Source organism: Delphinapterus leucas, chromosome 1 (genome assembly GCF_059928025.1).
Source record: "Delphinapterus leucas isolate spDelLeu-1000000601 "Yukka" chromosome 1, BTC_Dleu_Yukka2, whole genome shotgun sequence".
Taxonomy (NCBI): Eukaryota; Metazoa; Chordata; class Mammalia; order Artiodactyla; family Monodontidae; genus Delphinapterus; species Delphinapterus leucas.
This window is the reverse complement of record NC_143129.1, coordinates 114,130,286-114,151,285: the sequence shown is the minus strand read 5'-3', so window position 1 is coordinate 114,151,285 and position 21,000 is coordinate 114,130,286. Positions and strand designations below refer to the sequence as shown.

General features: G+C 32.6%; 1 protein-coding gene and 1 long non-coding RNA gene across 6 annotated transcripts in view; one reads left to right on the top strand and one right to left on the bottom strand.

The window, feature by feature from the left end:
• The window catches only part of HS2ST1 (heparan sulfate 2-O-sulfotransferase 1), a 227,372-nt gene that overhangs the window by 118,201 nt on the left and 88,171 nt on the right, over window positions 1-21,000 (top strand). Inside the window, exon 2 of one of the 5 annotated variants that reach the window (XM_089919993.1) lies at window positions 10,444-10,557. The exons of the other annotated variants lie outside the window; for them this stretch is intronic. The gene's annotated coding sequence lies outside the window, so the exon portion shown is untranslated. The remainder of the gene's footprint in view (window positions 1-10,443; window positions 10,558-21,000) is intronic. 5 annotated transcript variants of the gene reach the window in all.
• LOC149750713 (uncharacterized) overlaps window positions 7,711-21,000 on the bottom strand; it is a 35,578-nt gene continuing 22,288 nt past the window's right edge. The window contains exon 2 of the long non-coding RNA XR_016394819.1: window positions 7,711-21,000. This exon is cut by the window's right edge and continues 20,259 nt beyond it. This is a non-coding gene — a long non-coding RNA (uncharacterized LOC149750713).

The following is a 21,000-nucleotide window of genomic DNA, read 5'->3' as shown; positions in this document are numbered from 1 at the left end:
CCCATTAAGTCAGAATCGCTGAAGGTGAAGCCCAGGTGTTCACATGTTCTAAAGCTTCCCAGATGATTCTCATGTGGAGCCAGGGTTGAGATCTACTGAACTAGATGATCTGGAAGACAGTGCTAATCAGAGTGTGGTTCATAGACTGCCTGCCAATCTTTGAAGTATTTATTTCCAGTCCACAAGGATATGTGGAGCTTGTGCCAGAATGCAAATCAACTAAAGCACTAGTACACTATTTAATTTGGCTGAATTTTTTTTTTGTAGCAATACTTGATTAAAGAAGTAGTGAATTTAATTTACACTCATGCACAACGTCCTTATTTGGTCTCAAATGAGCACTTTGAGTAGCACTTCTCTAAGATCTTTTCTAGTTCTTAATTCTGTGACTGAACACTTAGTATAAATTTGTTTAAAATTTACTGATTTAAATTGTTATTGCAGTATTATTTAAGATGATAATGAACAGAAGAATGTTACTTAGTGGAAATGGCAAAGTTTGAAAGGCTAAAAATGTTGTGTGACCATTTTTGAAAGAAGAAATGAGAAAGTTTAGGTGTCGGCCTTTTAAGATGGAGAGTGTTCCACTCTATGACCATGATATTATAATTCTAATATTTTATGGCATAATTTACTGCTTCAATGCACCATTTTTTCTTCATGGTCACAAGAGATAATTGAATTTCATGTGGTTAATTATTAAAAATGATTGCAAAGCAGTTTTAAAATGTAAAAAATTCTGTGACATATTTAAATAGGATTCCAATAATGATAGCTGGAGAAAATTAAGAAAACAATGCTCTTAAATGTATTAATCAATAAACATTGTTCTACAAATAGCTCATACCAAAAGGATTGTTCGTGAGTGGACTGAGAATACCAGGCTCATGAGAAAGTTTTCAGTATTATAGAGAAAACTTTAAATTGATTGTATGGTGTGAAGCTTATAAATTTATAAAGTTCTTTGTATTTGAAGATAGTTTAATAAACAGTATTGGATGAAAATCAATCTATTTTGGAATAACTGTGGTATGTCAGTTCTCTTCCCCAGCCCTGCATAATTTTGTACGTTAAAGGTCAAAAATGGGTCTGAATATTAAAATGCTAATTTATTTGAAGGTCTAGTTTGAACCATTAATTTTAAGAGAAAGTTAAGGTCATATTTATTTCCATTATTGATACATTTGAGACTTTCTTTTTTTGTTGTTTTGATTCATTTATAGATTATTATAATAAGTTATTTTATCTCAGAGCAAATATTCATAGATTATTCTATATTGGTAGTGACAGCTTTTTAGTGGCAGGGGTTAATTTCCAAAGTAATCAGGATTCTTTTTATCCATGGTCCTGCTTACTACTTATCTACTCTGAGTCCTTGTTTTTAATAAAAATGCATTTGGCTTTTCTTTTCCTTTTATTGCCTTTTTTTCAATTATTTTGACAGTGAAAGTAGTCTCAATAACATATTCTTGGCCTAAAGTGCTATGAAATGTATATATGAAAGACCAGTGTAATTAAAAAGTTTTGAATAGGCTCCATATTAACTCCCACAGATTTTCTGGATGAACAGCTGGTTCAATTTGACTGTCTGTGATTACTGCCCTTTATCAAAATAATTTCCTTCCTTTCTTCATTCCCAATCTTTGTTTTTTTCTAATCCATTTAGTGTGTTGTAAACCCAGTCTTCTAATCATGATGAGCCTCTGGGTTGAAAAATAATGATAAATGCCATTATTTCAAAGTTTTAATAAATTGTGGAACCTGAGATTATATATATTTTTGAGTAACTAGGGACAATATACATAGCTAGGGTAGTAAAATGAACCCCTATACCACCAAGCTACAGCAGCTAATCAGCTCACATACAATTTTACTTCATCTATACCTCCCCCCACTGTAGCAAGTCTCTAGACCTCATATCATTTTAACCATAAATATTCCTCTGATGCCTGACACGTAATTGGTGAAGTAGAATGGATGAAAGTCCAAGAACCCCACTAGATACTCAGAAGTAATAAGTAATGCAAAATTTTTGCTAGAAGGAAATGTGAATTTTCTGCTGGAGTTCAAAGACTTTGTCACATGGTAACTACTAAGACTCTTCAGTGTGAGTATGAAATGCCCTCACAGCAGCTCCACAGTAAACCTCTGAAATTATCTTCTTTCTCTGACTCTTCAGTGCAAATTTTAATTTAAAATGGTAAATTTTTTAGTTTGTATAATGCCATTACTGTGTTGAGTGGACTTAAAATTCCTTATAATGAATAACAATATTCAGTACCACAGTGAGCAATTATGAGCTTAATCATGACAAAGGAATGGAAAAGTGGTAGTTGAAAGATTGTATTACCTATCTAGTAAGTAATATTTGGCAAATATGAAAGGATTAACTTTCAAAGATAAAAAAAATAGTTCTTAATCTTGATCAAAGCTGAAAATTGAGTAGACCACCTACCCTTTAATTTGTTTCTAAGTGTTGAAAAAAGATTGAATTTGTGGTAAGAACAGCTTAATGAGATATCAGTGAAGGTCATAGTAAGTTATGCCATGATAAATGAAAATACGAACTCTTTAGATTGCAAATATTAGTATTACAAGAAAATAGCCAATATACGGAATATACTGGGAGAATCATTATTTAGGAGCAATTGGGCATTTTTTTCCTTCAGTTTCTGTGATCTGTGTTCCCCAGGGTAACTATTATGGTTTTCCCAGATTCTGAAAGGGAGAAAATAAATTAATAATGGTTTGATAATTTTATTCTTCAAGCTATGGTAATTCTTTTCCTTAAGAGGTTTTAAATTACTCACTAAAATTATCCTCAAGTTGTAAATGTGCTAAGTGTGACCATTTAATGAACTAGTTTTCAAAAATGCAAATACAGTGTGTTAGGCCAGTAGAACAAGGCTCTAAGAAATCAAAATCTCATTTTGAAAAAATCTTGAAGTTTCAAAACCTTTGAAATCCTATCAGTTGAGAAACTATTACTTATTTTACCTTGTATTTATGGTAAGCTTTTCCTTTTAAAAGATTATTAAAAATTGGATCAGAGAGTTCAAGTGTCAGTAATCTTTGCAAAATTAAAGAGATAAAAATACCCATTGTGGTAAGCTGAATAATGGTCTCCCAGAACCAGAGAATATGTGACTTTATGAGACAGAAGGGACTTTGCAGATGTGATTAAGTTAAGGATCTTGAGATGGGGGGATTAACCTGGATTATCTAGGTAGTCCCAGTGTGATCTCAGGGGTCTTTGTAAGAGGGAGGAAGGAGTGTCAGAGTCAGAAAAGGAGATGTGATGATAGAATCAGGGGTCATAATCAGAAGGAGATTTGTAGATGCTATGATACTGGCTTTGAAGGTAGAAGTAGAGGCCATGAGCCAAGGAATGCATACAGCCCTTCGAAGGTGGAAGATGCTTCTAGGGAATGGATTTTACCATAGAGCCTCCAGAAGGAATGCAGCTTTGCTAACATCTTAATTTTAGGACTTCTCATATCCAGAATTATAAGATAATAAGTTTGTGTTCTTATGAGCCAGTAAGTTTTGTGGTAATTTGTTACAGGAGCAATAGCAAACTAATATACCCATGAAGAATTTTCAACAGTGACACTGACCTCTTGGTATTATAAACATTCTTCTAAAACTTTTTAAAAAATATCTTTCCTTACAAAACATATTCTCCTTTGAGATTCAGACTTTTCATGTACTCAAGGAAAATAAATGAGTCCTGTTCCAAATTATTTTTTTCTCTTAGGGGTAGCACACATTTGAGTTCCAGGGCCCAGAAGATTTTCTGATGTTCGTTCCTACATGACCGTGAAAGAATGATATTATCGTGATAATTTGGCAAGTGGCTTCTTGGCTTGGTCTACTTTTAGTGTAGATAATAATATTTATTAATTTTTCATGCATCTACTCTGTGTCTATCATTGCTGTAGATACCTTATATACTACTCTAAGTTCCACAATAACTTTGCAAGTTTGATGCTATCTGTATTTTATGAGTGAGTATCATGAGTATGACCCTGTTACTCATTAGTTTGGAATCAATTAATATTTGTTGTGTAAATCTTCACCTCCCAGCAGGATTTAAAATTCAACTTCCAGTACTATTGTAAAACAGGTTGTTCAGGAAAGTGAATATCTTACATTTTTAGCACAGTTGATTTAAATGGGAAGATAAGAAATACCATTCACAATATAGTTGAGATTTGAGATGGGCTTTGAAGGATGAGTAGGTTTCTGACAGCAGTTGGAGGGAGGATATTCCAAGTGGAGTGAATACTGAGCAAAGGCTCATGGATGTGAAAACATAGACTAGGTTATGGAGACAAAATAGTTTGGCTAGAAGATTTATTTAGGGAGAAAGTGGGAGAAAATACAGGGATAAAGGGCTTAGATATTTTCATTTTTTGGTAGAATTTTATTTTTAATTCAGTTGATGAACTAATTGTAAAATTATCTTAATCAGACTATTTAATCTACAATATCTGGATTGCAAGCTCTTTGAAGACAAGTCTAATTTGCTGAATGAGTGAGTGAATGAATGAATGCTGGCCTAGAGTTTTCAAGGAAAACCTTGGATATGTTCGACATGTGTTTTAAACCACAGCGACGTATGTGATTTTTGAGAGATTTTCATCTGAATGGTTAAATTAAAAGGTTTTGATTTTAAAAAGATAAGCTCCAGTTATCTAGAAAATTCACTTGTATATGTCACTTCATTTCCCAACAATATTTGTTAAATGAAGTATTACTCATTTGGTAATTGAAGTGTTTTTTCTTGTTCCAATGAAATGAATACTATAAATGCATTTGTTTCCCTGATTGTCTAATTTATCACATTCATGGATACTGACATTTTCTTTATGTGCTCCAAACTTTTGCTTTTTTGTCATTTGAATGTGCTCATTTTCTGGTTGTAACAGAAGTACCTGAATGTTTACTAATTATATAATATTGTGAATTGTGAATATCTTGGAGATAATTCTCTTTTGCTTCAAAAATGAAAAGTATCTCCCTGTGATGTGAGATGGCTGTTGAAGGTTGCTAAGTTGGTTTGAGTTGGGTAACTGTTATAATTACTCAGTGTATCTTGCCGTTGAAAAGTACAAGTTAAAATATGTTCTATTCATTCCATTTATTCTGCATGTTTGTAATTATAATACAAAATAAAATTCTCTAGCTCAATAAGTCTGCATAAGTTGTTCTCAATATTTTTCTCTTAACGACATTTTAGAAATTAAAAGAATACAGAAAAGTACAAAGAAGGAGATAAATCACTCCTGTCAGGATTATCAAATATTAACACTCAGGCATATTTACTTCCAGACTTTTAGACATAGCTACATTTAAAAAAATTATTTCTTAAAATACAGATAATTTCAAATAAAGCTAACGTTCCTTTTGACACCATCCCAGTCTCTCTTATAGAGATCTCCTTTGTCTCTTTCAGAAGTAACATAACTATTATATACTGGATGTGTATTTATCTAGTATTTTTTGGTAAATATTTTATTCACATGTATGTAACCATAGAAAAAATATTTTTATTTATTTGCAGAGATGTTCATCATAATGTATGTGTGATTCTATAGTTTACATATTTCACTCAATAATTTTAACAGCTAGCCATGTTGATATTTATAAATCTAGCTCTTTTAACTATGTTATATATATGCACTTTCATTTATTTATTCTGCTGATGAACTTTTACTTTCTATCCAGTTTTTTTAAAAGAACAAATTCTAAGCAATTCACCTGTCAACATTATTGTTCGTGTTTCTTTGTATGCACGAGCAAAGGCTTTTCTAGTAGGTGCCTAGAAATAAAATTGCTTCCCACAGGACACGCGTCTTTATGTTGCCAAATTGCCCTCAGTGATTGTACCAGTTTTCACTTACAACATGTTGTATGTGTTTGTGTCTATGTGTATAATTTTTATTTTGAGTAAATTGAGATCCTACTCTCTGTATGCTTTTGTGGCTCCTTTTCTCATTTAACATTTTATTGGGAACTTGTTTCTTGGTCAGTGTTTTATTCATTCATCTAGTAGCATTTGACTTGGGATTCTTTTAATGGGAGAAGAATGCAATGAAAAGCTTTATAGAATTAGTGATTAATATACTTTATTTTAATCAATGGAATTTTAGTTGTAAATAGCCATAGACTTAACTATACTCCCTCTTAATATTACAGTTTAAAAAATTGTGAGATTATGTTTGGTTAGGTCATGATCATCCATTTGATCAAGATGGCTTTGGTCTGTGCTTTGACAATATGCTGTGTTCTTAACACTCAGCAGTTATCTCATATTGAGTCTTTTACTACTACGGAAAATAGTGAAATATATCAACGAATGTACAGATGAGCAAAGTCCATCACTATCAATGAAATAATTATTTTAAGTACATGAGATATTTAATAGACCATGCATTTTCTTTTGAGTTTGGAGTCCCATCCTGGAATCTCAACATACATGTATGTAATTTACTACTCTTATTTATTAGTTGAACATCTACCTTTAGGGTTACTGTCATGAAAGTGTTTCAAAATTAAATGTCAAATGAAAAACAAGTTCAATAAAGGTAATGGGAAGGTTACAAGACTAAAGCTAAGAATATTGTAGGTGACGTTTTCTGGAAAATCCGGTAAAAATTATGGTTAGAAGAGACCACAGAGATAATCCAACCGTAACCCTCCATTTTATAGGTAAGGAAAAAGTCTGTTGAAGGGTGTCAGCCAAACCTGTTGGAAAAAAGGGTTTCAGTGAAGACTTCAGCACTCTTGTTCTTGAGGATCCAAAAAGTTCCATAACTTAATGTATGTACCAGGTTTATCAGAATATATTTTTATGGCCAAAGAAAAGAAACCAGCTAAATGTCCGTCAGTAGGATTGATTAAATAAATTATGGTACATCTACATTGTGAATTTCCTTGCTGCTTAAAAAGAAAAAAAGGAACGAGGAAGGTCTTTATGTTTCGATAAGGAAAAACCTTTAAGATATATTTACTTTAAAAAGAAATAAAGGCAAGGTGAAGAAAGTATATGTTATCCGAATATTAGTGTCAAAAAAGAGGTATTTAGTTGTTTTAGCTCATATATGCATAAAATGATCTCTGAAGGGATAACTAATAATAGTGGTTACATAGTGTGAAGGGTGGAAATTGGGTAGATGGATACAGGACCTTTTAAGACTTTTTGTTGCATAGTCTTTTAAACATATGTCTTCATGTTTGAACCACTTGACTATATTGCTTTTTTCCTTTCAAAGTAATCTGTAAATTTAACATAATCTCAGTTACATACAGTTGTAAATTGCTTTTAATTTTCTGATGGAAAAAGTAAATTGGTAAAAATAATCATGAACCTTTTTTTAACCCTCATAGTGAAAAAGTACGCAGTATATTATTGTTAACTATAAGCATAATTGTTGTACATCTCATGTCCAGGACTTTTTTATCTTGCATAACTGAAACTCTGGACCCATTGAACAGCAGCTCCCCATTTCCCCTCCCCCCGGTTCCCTGGCAACCACCATTCTATTTTCTGTTTCTATCAGTTTGACTATTTTAGATACCTCATATGAGTGGAATCATGCAGTATTTGTCCTTTTATTTAGCGTAACATCCTCCAGGTTCATCCATATTGTCACATATGACAGGATTTCTCTTTGTTCAAGGCTAAGTAATATTTGTGTGTGTGTGTGTGTGTGTGTGTGTGTGTGTGTGTGTGTGTGGTGTATATAACACATTATCCATTTTTCTGTCGTTGGGCATTCAGGTTGTTTCCACCTCTTGGGTATTGTGAATCACGCTATAATGATCATGGGAGTGCAGATATCTTTTTTTGATCCTGACTTCAATTCCTTTGGATAAATACCCAGAAGTGGGATTGCTGTATCATATGGTGCTTCTATATTTAATTTTTTGAGGAACCTCAGTACTGTTTTCCATAGTGACTGTACCGTTCTGCATTCCCAGCAACAGAGCACAAGGGTTCCATTTTCTCCACATCCTCATCAACACTTGTTATTTTATAGTTTTGTTTGTTTGTTTGTTTTCCAGAATGTTCATCCTAACAGGTGTGAGGTGGTACCTCATTGTGGCTTTGATTTGCATTTCCCTGATGATGAGTAATGTTGTGCATCTTTTCCTATACCTGCTGTTTACTTGTATGTCTTTTTTGGAGAAGTGTCTATTCAAGTTCTTTGCCCATTTTTAAATGGGCTTTTGTATTTTTGGTTTTGAGTTATAGGAGTCCCTTATATATTATGGTTAATAATTCCTTATCAGATAGATGGTTGGCACATACTTCCCCCGATTCCATAGGATGTGTGGTTTCCTTTGCTGTGTGAAAGCTTTTTAACTTGATGTAGTCCTACTTGTCTGTTTTTGTTTTTGTTGCCTGAGCTTTTGATGTTATATCCAAGAAGTCATTGCTAAGATCAATGTCATGAAGATTTTCCCCTCTGTTTATTTCTAGGAGTTCTATGGTTTTAATTCTTGAAGTCTTTAATCCATTTTGAGTTGCTATTTATTTTTATAGCACTTATTTTAAAAATAAACATGGAAAGCCCATTTTCAATTTATGCTCTTCTTAATATTTTTGGATAGATAGATTTTAGCTGTGTTAAATAGAGAGGAAGTGCTCTCTTGCATTGCCCACAAAACATGCCTAAACACATAAGCCTTTTTCCTTCAAAACAAATTAACTTCCTGATAAAGAGAGCCTACATAGTATTTAGTTTTGCCAGAGAATCAAGATGATAAATATATCCTTGGAGATTATGTATTTACATAGTCATCATTGAATAGATTCTAATGGGCTATATTTCATAATACTATATGTTTGAGAATATGTTAAATAAAATACTGTGTAAAAAAGTATATGATTCATAGGAATTTCCTTCTCAGATCTTTTTTAAAGCTTAATGTCACACGGAAAATTAAATGACTACATGTTTGCTAAAAGCAAGTCCAAAACCCTGCTGTCTTCACTGTGGCCATTTAAAATGAAGGCGAAGGGATTCCCTGGCGGTCCAGTGGTTAGGCCTCCAAGCTTCCGGTCAGGGAACTAAGATCCCACAAGCTGCATGGCGCGGCCAAAAAAAAAAAAAAAAGGTGAAGAAGCATCATGTTATTATTTTATTCTCCCTCTTTTTCCCCCTTTCAAGATTAAATTTTGCCCATGGAATAACACACATTTGTATGAGGGGATGCATATAACAAATCTTTCCATATAGAAAACAGTTCCATTAATTATACCTTCAATTCAAACTATGTTAAAGGGGAAAGAAGTGTTGGAAGGCAGGATCTCCATGATAATTTAAGTACTGTTTTGTGGGGAGAGGGGCTGACGGGAAGGGTTAATAACCTAGATCTTTATCCTCAGAATTAATCCTATTTCCCATTGATGATTCTGGGTAGAAAGCAAGAAATTTTGAAAAATCTAAGAGCTGTTAAACTTTTAAGTTTAGCATTGTATATGGTCTATGTGGTTATGTTATAGGTGGCTCTAAGTTAAGCCTTTAGCTTGAACTATTTTATGAGATCAAATAAAACTGTTTAAATAACTGACTTAATAATCAACCAAAAATTTTATTCTAAATATATTGTGAAGCAAAACAGGTACTGGATTGATTTTTTTTCCTATCATTTCTTTTTTTTCCTATCTCAAAGAACCAACTGATGGCAATTTGGTGTTTACTATATCCTAAAGTCGTTAGACATATGAGTAAATAAAGACATATTCTGCATTGATCGTCTGTGCCCTGCTTTGAGTGTGGTCACTTGGAACCAAAATGATATCTTTCTCATTGAAAAAAAGTGGATGTGTATGTTTTTATGTGCGTAAAAACTGCTTTTAAAATAGGACTTTACTAAATGCATCAAGTCTTTGTTTCTATATATCAGCTTTAGTATTTATCAACAAATGTGTATATGTAGCCACAAAATGCATGTATAGAAATGTATTTTTTTTAATTTTAGTTGGGTGACTATATTTGTGCTATAATACATTCTGTGAGACTAAATTTTCTTTGGATTCCAAAAGTAATATTTATTTTAGAAAACTTGGAGATAACTGAAAAGCACCCTTATATTTTTAAGTCTCAGAGCAATTAAGGTAAAATGCTTTACATGTAGAACCATTGAAAGTTGGGCTTAGAACAAATCTTTGGTAAATAATCAACAGGCAAAAACACTCAGCAGGAGAAGCGTTCTGTGGCATTAATAGCACTATTCAGTCATATAATTTTGAAATGTGGCATTACTTTTGTTATGTGGAACTAGAAAATAAGATAAAGACCAACAAGAAAACAGCAGTTACAGTCAGTGCCCACATTTTTGGACATTACAGCTCTACTTGTTCTTAGCTTCCTAGTTGACACCATTATTACTCCTGTCATCTTTATTATATATATTTTATTGATTCCCTAGAATGAAAACATAGGAAAGCAGCAGCTCGATACCAGGCATGAAATGTCAGGATATACTTCTGTCGTACACAAGCGAATGATGTTTTTGAAATTCCATATAAAAAACTCCACATAGGTAATTGTTTTTACTGTTCTCCTTTGAAGTGTGAAGTACTTTGATAATTACTACAGGTTGTTATTTGAGTTAGCAGCAATTTTCTGGTTGTCTTAGTCTCTCTGAGAAGCTATTCTTAAAGATTTGAATAAACTGAGATAATAAATGAGACTAAAGGGGAGAAGTAATAAGTCGGGCCTTTTTTTTAAGGAAGGTAGCAATTATTTATTGCCTATGATGTCTTCATCGAGAATCCAATTTTTAGCTCTTCTTAATCCATATTATCTTTGATTCCTACTTTTCAATTCAAGAAGGGAAATGAATGACATTTTTTGTAACTCAGTATAGACATCAATATGTATATGCTTGGCTTTTGTACTTTTAAAAGCCTGTACCACCTGCAATTATTCCAAATAAAAATGTTTTCAATAATATGGGAGAACTAGCAAGTTTGTAAAGTTAATGGGAAAAGGCAATATACAAAAGTGTTCTCATTATGATTACTGTTCTTAAAAAGTGTAGGGGAAAAAAAAAAAACAACAGTAAAGAAATGTTCCCAGATATTCCCAGTGGTTACATTTGGATGGTGAGATTAAATGTTATTTTTCCTCTTCTTTCTGGTTCTGTAAATCCATCTTTTCCAGGAGTTTATTAGCTTTTACATTAGAAAAAAAGAAAGTGAATTCAAAAGACCCTAGGAATCTTTCTTATTCAATGGGATTAAGCTTCTGTTTTGTTGTTTGATGCATGTGGGAATTGTACCTTAAATATTTTAAGTCAAAATATATGTGTGCATTCATTCATGCACATATCAAAAGTGTAAAATAATTCTTTTCCTTAAGTGTGGGTCTACCTATAAGAGTTTTAGAAAGCCCACCCATAATACTTAATCTGTATCCACTTTGGGCTTCTTTAAAATGTAACAAAGAAAACTAAGACCTTTGCAAAGCAATCTAGATCTCCATATTTTTTTCTTCAAGTCTTTTGGGTTGTTTTGTCAATATCTGATCCACGAACAATTTTTACTGGGTCTTCCCAATCTTCCAATTTGATTTTTACAAAAGCAACAACCCTCTTACTTTTGGTATTCGTGTATCATTGATTTATGCAATTACACTATTAAATATAACTGGTGTAAACTAGTTTGGGAACAAACAGTTGGCTGAACTTTATGAAACTAGCACCTTTGTGGTTCATTACTCTATATATTATATTACACATTGTATACTCTTTGAGGGGGAGAGAGGCAGAGTCTGGTTTCTTGGTGTAATGATTTTGAGATTCATACATGGTATATATATGAACAGGTCTTTCCTTTTATTGAGTAGTAATCCATTGTATAAATATACCTTCATTTATTTAGTCATTTACTTGCTGATGGACATACTGGTGTTTCCCATTTGGGGCTGTTAAAAATAAAGGTGAATGTTTGGGCACAAGACTTAAGTGGATATGTGTCTTATTTATTTTTCTTGGGTAAATACCCAGGAGTGGAATGACTGGGTTTTATTATTAGATGTATGTTTAACCTTTTAAGAAACTGTCAAACTTTTCTAGAGTGGTGGTCCTCTTTTATATTCCCACCAGCAGTTCATGAGAATTCCAGTTCCTTCACATCCTTGTGGAAGTGTCATATGGTCAGTCTTTAATTTTTGCCATTCTATAAGTATGTGTGGTATCTCATTGTGCTTTTAATTTTCTTTTCCCTAATGACTAAGAATTTTGAACATCTTTTCACATTCTTATCTGCCTTCTGTATCTCTTTTTTGGGAAAGTGTCCAAATCTTTTGTCCATTAAAAAAATTATATTGATTTTCTCTATATACTAGGTGCAGATCTTTTCTTGGCCATATATTTTGCAAATATGATCTCCTATTCTGTGGCTTTCTTTTTGATTTTTGTGTCTTTTCATTTCAGTGAAGTTGAATGTATTGATTTTTGCTTTTGTAGTTCTTGTGTTGTTTTCAAGAAATCTTTGCCAAACCCAGGATTACTAGAATTATGTTTCTTCTAGAAGTTTTATTATTTTAGTTACTACACTTAGGTCTATGATCCATTTTGAATTCATTTTTGTATATGATATAGAGTAAGAAGGAAGGTTCTTTTTAATTTTAAAAAATATATGGCTATCAAGTTCTTCCTATACCTTTTTTGAAAAAATGATCAGTTCTTCTATTAAATTGCCATGCAAACTTTGTTAAAAATCAATTGATCATATATGTGTGGTTGTATTTCTGGATTCACTATTCTGTTCTTTGATTTTGATGTCTGTCTTTATACCAATACCACACTATCTTGATTACTGTAACTTGGTAATAAGTCTTGAGATGAAGTAGTATAGGTCCTCCAGTTCTGTTCTTTATTAATATTGTTTTGGCTATTTTAGATCATTTGCATTTGTAGATAGGTTTTAGAATTATACCAGATATTTATACCAAAAAGTCTGCTGGGTTTTGATTGGAATTGCATGACGTTTATGTATACATTTGGGGAAAATTGACATCTTAACAATAGTCTTTAAACTGTGAACATGGTATGTATACTTCTCTAGGTCTTATTTAATTTTTCTCAGTAATGGTTTATAATTTTTACTGTAGAGGTCTTACATATCTTTTTGAGAATTTATCCTTGTTAAAATACTATTTCAAATGGTATTTAAATTTCTAAAATTTCTGATTATTAGTATATAGAAATAAGTTAATTTGTGTATATTGATTTTTGTATTCTGCCATCTTGCTTAAACTCACTTATTAACTCCAGTAGCTTTTCTGTAGACTTAGGAATTTCTACACAATCATGCTGTCTGTGATAAAAGACAGTTTTACTTCTTGCTCCCTAATCTGTATGCCTTTATTCATTAGTTTACTTTTTCTTACCTTACTGAACTGACTGGAGTTTCTAGGACAGTGTTGCACAAAAGTGGTGAGAGATGTTGCACAAAACATCAATCTTCGGGTGAAAACATGCAGTCTTTCAATAAAGTATGATGTTAGCTGTGTTTTTTTTTTAAAGATACTCTTTTAATCAGTTTGAGGAATTTTCTCCTATTCCTAGTTTGCTGAGATTTTTATCATGAATGGATGTTGGATTTTGTCGAATGCTTTCTCTACGTATATTAAGATGATTACATGTTTTTTCTTTTATAGCTGGTTAATATGGTGAATTTCATTGACTTGAATGTTAAACCGACCATATGTTTCTGGGGTAAACTATATGGATGATAATTATCCTTTTATATATTGTGTTCACTAAATTTTGTTAATTTTTGCCTCTATGTTCATGAGGGATTTGGTCTCTAGTGTTGTAATATGTCTCATTTTGATAGCAGAGTAATGCTGGCTTCATAGAGTGGGCTGGGAAGTGCTCTCTTCAGTTTTCTTTAAGAGTGTGTGTCAATTGGTGTTTTTCTTTAATGTTTGGTAAAATTTCCTAGTGAAGCCACCTGGGCCTATTGTTTTATCTGTGGGAAGTTTTGTTACTTTGTTTTGTGGGAAGGTTTTTATCTATGAATTTAATTTCTTTAGTAGATAAAAGGTTATTCAGTTTAGTTATCTGTTGTTGAGTGAGCTTTGTTAATTTTTGATTTTCAAGGGATTTGGCCATTTTTCTAAGTTGTCAAATGTATTGACATAGAGTTGTTTATATAATATTCCCTCATTTTCTATAGTGCCTTCTCCTTATTCCTGATATTCATAATTTGTGTCTTTTCTCTTTTTTCTGTATTAGTCTAACTAGAGGTTTATCAATGTTTATTGTATTTATTCAATCAATAGATTTACTCAATATGACCCAGCTTTGGTTTTATTGATTTTTCTGTGTTGTTTTTCTGTTTTCCATTTCAATGATTTCTGCTTCTGTTTACTCTTTTTCTGTTTTCTTAGGGTGGAGCTTAATCCATTGATATTAGACCGTCCTTCTTTTCTAATATAATCATATCATGGTATTAGTTTTCCTCTAAGCACTGCTTTAGGTACGTCTTACAAATTTTGGTATGTTTCATTTTTGTTAGGTTCAAAATGCTTTTCTAATTTCCTTTTAGGTTTTTCCTTTGTCCTGTGGGTTACTTGAAGCATATTATTTATTCCAAATATTTGTGGGCTTTTAAAATTGTCTTTTCTGTTATTGATCATTTAATTCTGGTGTAGTCAGATACTTTGTATGATTTGAATCTTTCAGATTTATTGAGCCTTGTTTTATGATGCATAAAGTTTCAGGTGCACTTGAAAAGAGTATGTATCTGTATTCTCTATTAGTCTATAAAAGCCAATTGGCCAATTAGTTGATAGTATTGTTCAAGTTTTCTATATCTTTACTGATTTTCTGGCTATGTATTCAATTAGTTATTGAGAGAATAATGATGAAATCACTGATTTTACTTGTGGATTTGTCTATTTTCTTTTGAGTTTTTTGTGTGGTTTGAAACTCTCTTAGATGCACAGTTAGGATTGTTATTCCATTGACTTCTTTATTATTATGAAATAACCTTTTTTATCCCAAGAAATATTTTTTGCTCTGAAATCCATTTTGTTATTAACATGGTCACTCTAGCTTTCTTTTGAATTTTGTTAACATGATACATTTTTTCCATCCTTTTAGCTCATTTATTCCTGTCATCTTAAAGTGAGTTTCTTGTAGGCAGGATATAGTTGAATCTTACTTTTTTTGTCCAGTCTGACAATCTCTGTCTTTTCATTGGGGTGTGTTGCACATTTAAATGTGCAAATATCAATTTTTGTAATTATAAATAAGGATTTAAGAATTAGAATAATTGTTATATCTCATTAGGTAACCTTGTTCCTAAATTTTAATTTTCCTTAAAACCACTTTGTTTTATTTAGACTTATTATTTCCAGTTTATCTTAAGCCACCAAAAAAAAAAAGCCAAAATGGAGAAACAAACTGGAACTCAATAAGAAATACAGTGGCCTCCAAAGATGAGAAATTATGCTATGGAGAATTCTTCCATAATATCTTAGTTATGTATGAAATGGAGAATGATACCTTTAGGGTCATAAACCAGAGTTAACAAAAATGTATTTGCTAGGTTCCAGTGTTGTTCTAGTATGCCTTGTAATGTCTCCAGTTGATACAGTTTTCAGGTCACTCAGACTCATATCACCTTGGGAGTTTTTGAAAAATACTCATTCATAGTACTTTCCCAGACCTTCAGAATCTATTATGCCCTATAATTTTTTTTTAATGTATTTATTTATTTATTTTTGGCTGCGTTGGGTCTTCGTTGCTGCGTGTGGGCTTTCTCTAGTTGCGACGAGCAGGGGCTACTCTTCGTTGTGGTGCATGGGCTTCTCACTGCGGTGGCTTCTCTTGTTGCAGAGCACAGGCTCTAGCTGCGTTGGCTTCAATAGTTGTGACACACGGTCTCAGTAGTTGTGGCTAGCGGACTCTAGACCGCAGGCTCAGTAGTTGTGGTGCACGGGCTTAGTTGCTCCGCGGCATGTGGGATCTTCCCGGACCAGGGCTTGAACCCGTGTCCCCTGCATTAGCAAGCAGATTCTTAACCACTGCACCACCAGGGAAGTCCCTAGAATCTATTTTAAGATAACATAACTCTCCTTATGACTTTTGGATTCATCTCAACTTGGAAATCATAGTTCTGCCTGTTATTTGACTCCTTTAATCTTCAGCTTCTCTGCTCCTTATCTTCTCTCACACAGTCTTGGCACCATTAGAGGAAAAAAACTCTGAGGGTAAGCTTTGACCATGCCATGTGTGACACTGATTCCTAGGTTAGTAGGGCTCAAATCATATCACACATTCATTTCTTTTTTAAAATAGTTCTTTCTTGGATTGCTCAGTGAGGAACTCTATCTTCTGTATGCATTAATTTAGTAATACCATATTGTTTTCATTAAGCAAATTAATTTCATACCTACTCTATGCTGGGTAATGGTCATCACCATTCTTTTTGAGAAAGAAGGTAGCTTTTTAAAAACTTGTGCTACCCCCTTTCCCCATTTAAAAAAAGTCACATTAAATCTTCTTTGATTTTTCAGTTTTCTACAGTTTCACTGATCCCAGTGTGGAATTAGAATGTACTTATTTATGTTACCTGTTTGAAATAGATTAACAAGGTTATAGAATAAACAGTTTTCAGTACTTGTGTGTGTTGCCTCATCTCCATTAATTTCATCAGCTCATACCTTTACATAATGAATAATTTTATTATTGGCATAGGAAAATAAGCCCCTCCCCCACATTAGTGAATTGGAAAACTAATATGGGATAGGTGCAGATTGTTTTACAATAACTTATTTTAAAGTACATATTAAAATGACCATTAACAGTATTGTGTGGTAAATGTTTAGTTGTTGGCAAGGTAAAGAATGTTCTACTTAATTGAGAATTTTATCTATACGATACTTGGATTATCAGTGTTTCACATAATTAAAATACAGTAAAACACACTTAAGATCCAAGTGATCAAATGTTAGTCTTCATCGATTGATATTACTGTCTAGAACTGTCCTGTATCTCAGATCATTACTGAGAATACCAATCATCATTACACTGTGGGCACGTGGAATACAGCAGAAACTAACACAACATTGTAAAGCAATTATACTCCAATAAAGATGTTTATATAAACAAGTAAATAAATAAATGAGTGTATAAATGGAAAAAAAAAGAATTGTAGTTAACAGGATGCTGGATAATGACTGTTTCCTGTTACTTAAGACATAATGCAAAAAAGAAGAATTTTGGAAATTGGCATTTAAAGATGAACTTCTCTAGAATCTTAAAACCTGTAACTAATTTTTAAAGACCCATGAAAAGCATGAATCCAACTAAAAAGCTATAATGTAACACAGTTTCTCAGAAGATATAAAACTCCAAAATACAAAAATTACTGTTAAATTTTTTTCAGTCTTGACAGTGGGTAATGTGTATTCTACCTGAACTTAATTAATATTTTTGCAAGTTAATACTGGAAATTGTAGTCTGATCAGAATTTCTTCATGCACAGTAGAATGGCTGCAAAATGAATACCTATGGTTCTTGAATTAGTGGTTGTATCCAAAAATAATGGTATCAGACTAAAAGGGTAGGAAGCAGTGAAGGTCAGTCAGAATTAATACATGCTGCATATCAAAGAGTTTCATAACAGTTTATTCTCAAGAACAATTTAAACATTTCATTTGTGCATCTATAATGATGCTTATAGCATCCTTGAAGGAGGAACTGCCACCCTTAGGAGACCTAATGGTTGGTGGAGAGCCATGAAGGCAATGGCACACCCACCTAGCCCAGCAGAATCAGTGCCATGAGTTGAAGGGTAATGTATGTCTTGAGTAGAACCCTCTCACAACTAGTTTATATCAAGAAATTGAGTAGCATTGTTTTCTACCTATCTAAACTATATTTAAAATTACTGTAAATTCCAAATTAATAGGGATACTAATTAATTAGTTACCTAGAAAAGAGAATATTCTCTGCCTATCTTGTTAATAAACCAATAGAAATATTCTCTAGAATACTCATTCTCAAAGTGTTCCTGGACTATCATGTCAGCATCACCTGGGAACTTGATAGAAAATTATTGGACCCTGAATTAACAACTGGAGAAGGTGGGAAGTCAGGAATCTGTATTTCAACAAACTCTGCAAGTCATTCTGATGCATGCTCAAATTGAAAACCACTGCTCTAGAATATGGCATATGTCAAGCTCCAGTTAAGTAATGGCAAGTTTTCAGCATCACTAATTCTCATTTTCAAACAGCTGCTGCATAGGTTTTAGTTAATGATCTCCAAACCCAGCTGGAGTTGATTCATAGTTACTCCATATTCTTTTTGCTTACTAGTCAATGGAGCACTAGGTGCAGTTGTTGAAGTGTGAAAATAATTCAGCTTTGCAGACAATATTGGCATTTCTTTTTTGATTTTGAAAATGCTTTAATCTTTTTGGTATGGTATTTATTTCAACAATCAAAGCACATCTATTTTAATGGCAGTTTGAACCTCTGCTAAAAGTTGAGGAAGTCTCTGAATCTTCCTGCCAGTTTAATATCAAAATTAATGCTTAGCTGGATTACAAAGCTTATGTATAATGAGTCCTTTTTTTTTTAGTCCTGTATTAGTCCTGTATTTTTCCTCTGGTGTTTACATTTTAAGAACAATTTTTAAATCTCTTCTGTGAATAACCTTCTACCTTCTTCACATCTTCTACATTAACACATCTTCATTTTTACTTGAAAAAAGAATTCTAGCACAGATTTATTTTAGTTAAATGTATTCTATAGTAGTAAGGCTCAAATATGTGCTTTGTAAATTACAAAACTCATCAAGCTCTCAAGAAGCATTCCAAAGGGGGAAAGCGGGAGAGGGATAAATTGGGAAACTGGGATTAACATATACACACTACTATATATAAAATAGATAGCTTAGTAAAACCTACCGTATAGTACAGGGAATTCTACTCAATACTCTGTAATGATCTATATGGGAAAAGAATCTAAAAAAGAGTAGATACATGTATATGTATAAATGATTCACTTTGCTGTATACCTGAAACTGACACAACATTGTAAATCAACTATACTCCAATAAAAATTAACTTAAAAAAAAAGCATTCCAAAGGCATATCAGTAAGATGTGAAGGAAGGATATATGTCTTACAACTGCTTTACATGTTGAAGTGTACTAAATATGGGTATTTAAAAATGGACAATGTGGCCAAAAACAACACCTAAAATGTTCATGAGTAGGTAAGTTCATGATCTTGCAGTGTATTGCAGAATTGTTTTTGGTTCTATTGCACATGTATTATAGGTAAAAGAGATCTTTAGATCAAAGGATGGTGGTCTCAAAATCCTGTTTCGATGTTCTCGATTTTTAACTCTGTAGCTTGCCTTCATGATTTCATTCACTCCTTTGACATTAGCTGCTGCCTTTGTGTTATGATTCCTAAATTTCTATCTTTAGTTCAGGACTTCTTCCTGAGATGTATGTCTTCAGCAACTTATATATTACTACCTGGATGTTCCACAGGCATCTTAAAACTCACTATGTCCGAAAACTGATAATCCAAGTTTCCCTCACAACGAACCTGTGGATGTATATGGAATCAGAGTTACATAATCTGTTTTTCACTTGGTCTTGATCCCATATGTTCGCCCAGTACCTCATTCTCCATTAATGCCATTCTGATATTTGTATCATTGTATCATTATATACTTTACCACCTTGCACTAACAGTTACCAAAAAGCAAAAGAAAACAAAAACACTATTTTCATATGAGAATGCCCTTTATAAAGCAGGCAAATCAGTTAGCTTTATTAAGTCTTGACTATTTAGTGATGTCTTTTTAATATTCTGTGAAAAAATGGAAAGTACATCAAGTGCTTCTGCAAACCAAAGTACAACGGTTGTTTTGAGGAAAAGCACTTGTGGTGTTTGAGTTGCAAGCCCAACAAGCCACTTTTCCACATAGAACGCTGTTTTAACTTGAGAGAATGGCCAACAGATAAACTGTTCCATTTATTCAGTCTTGGGTAGTTTGCATACATTTTCGCAGAAATAAACAAAGTGAATATGTCACATAGAGGAAAACAACAGATAATATGTGTTGCCAATTAGAGAATCTGAGAAAACTTGTATTTGTTACCAATATTGAAAAGACTATTTTGGTGAGATTGGTGATGGTATAATGAATGTGATTTTTTTTTGCAATTGTATAATTAAACATGTTAACATTTGGAGGATCTGCTAAACTCCATAAACTAGTATTTTTCAAATGACGGTACAAGGTAGATCAATATAACAATGTATAAAGAGTTTACTAATATCGTTTTATATTACATATCATATTACAACTAGCCTTTAAGAAATAACACTTGTTGAGTTTTAGTGTAGTGTCAAAAACTTATCTGAAAAGATTATTAAACTATTCCTTTTTCCAACTGTGCATCTGTATAAAATCTGTGTAAGTCTGATTTCTTCATAGACTCCAACCCAAATAATATATGGTAACATTTTGAATGGAAAACAGTTATGAGAATCCAGTTATCTTCCATTAAGCAAGACATTTAGAAATACATGCAAAAATGTTAAAAAGTCATTCTTTTTACTAAATTTTCTTTGCGAAAATAGTATTTTCACAAAAGTGTCATTTATGCTAACATGTTTTATTATATTATTATTTTTGAATCAATTAAATATTTTTTAAGTGTTACAGTTTTCATTTCTAATATGACATTGGTAGATATAACCCACATGAATGAAAACTCTTTGGAGTCCCTAATTTTTAAGTGTATAAAGAGAGAGGTTCTGAGACTAATAAGTTTGAGAACTGCTGACTTACAAGATACAGTTCATATCCCAGTATGATGATTAAGACGCTGTGTCTTGGCCTCTACCCACTTGTCTGCCTCATGTTTTATTTTGCTCTTACCCATTCTCTCATATTCTGAGTTTATCAGGAACCACTTTTAGAGTCTAAATGCACC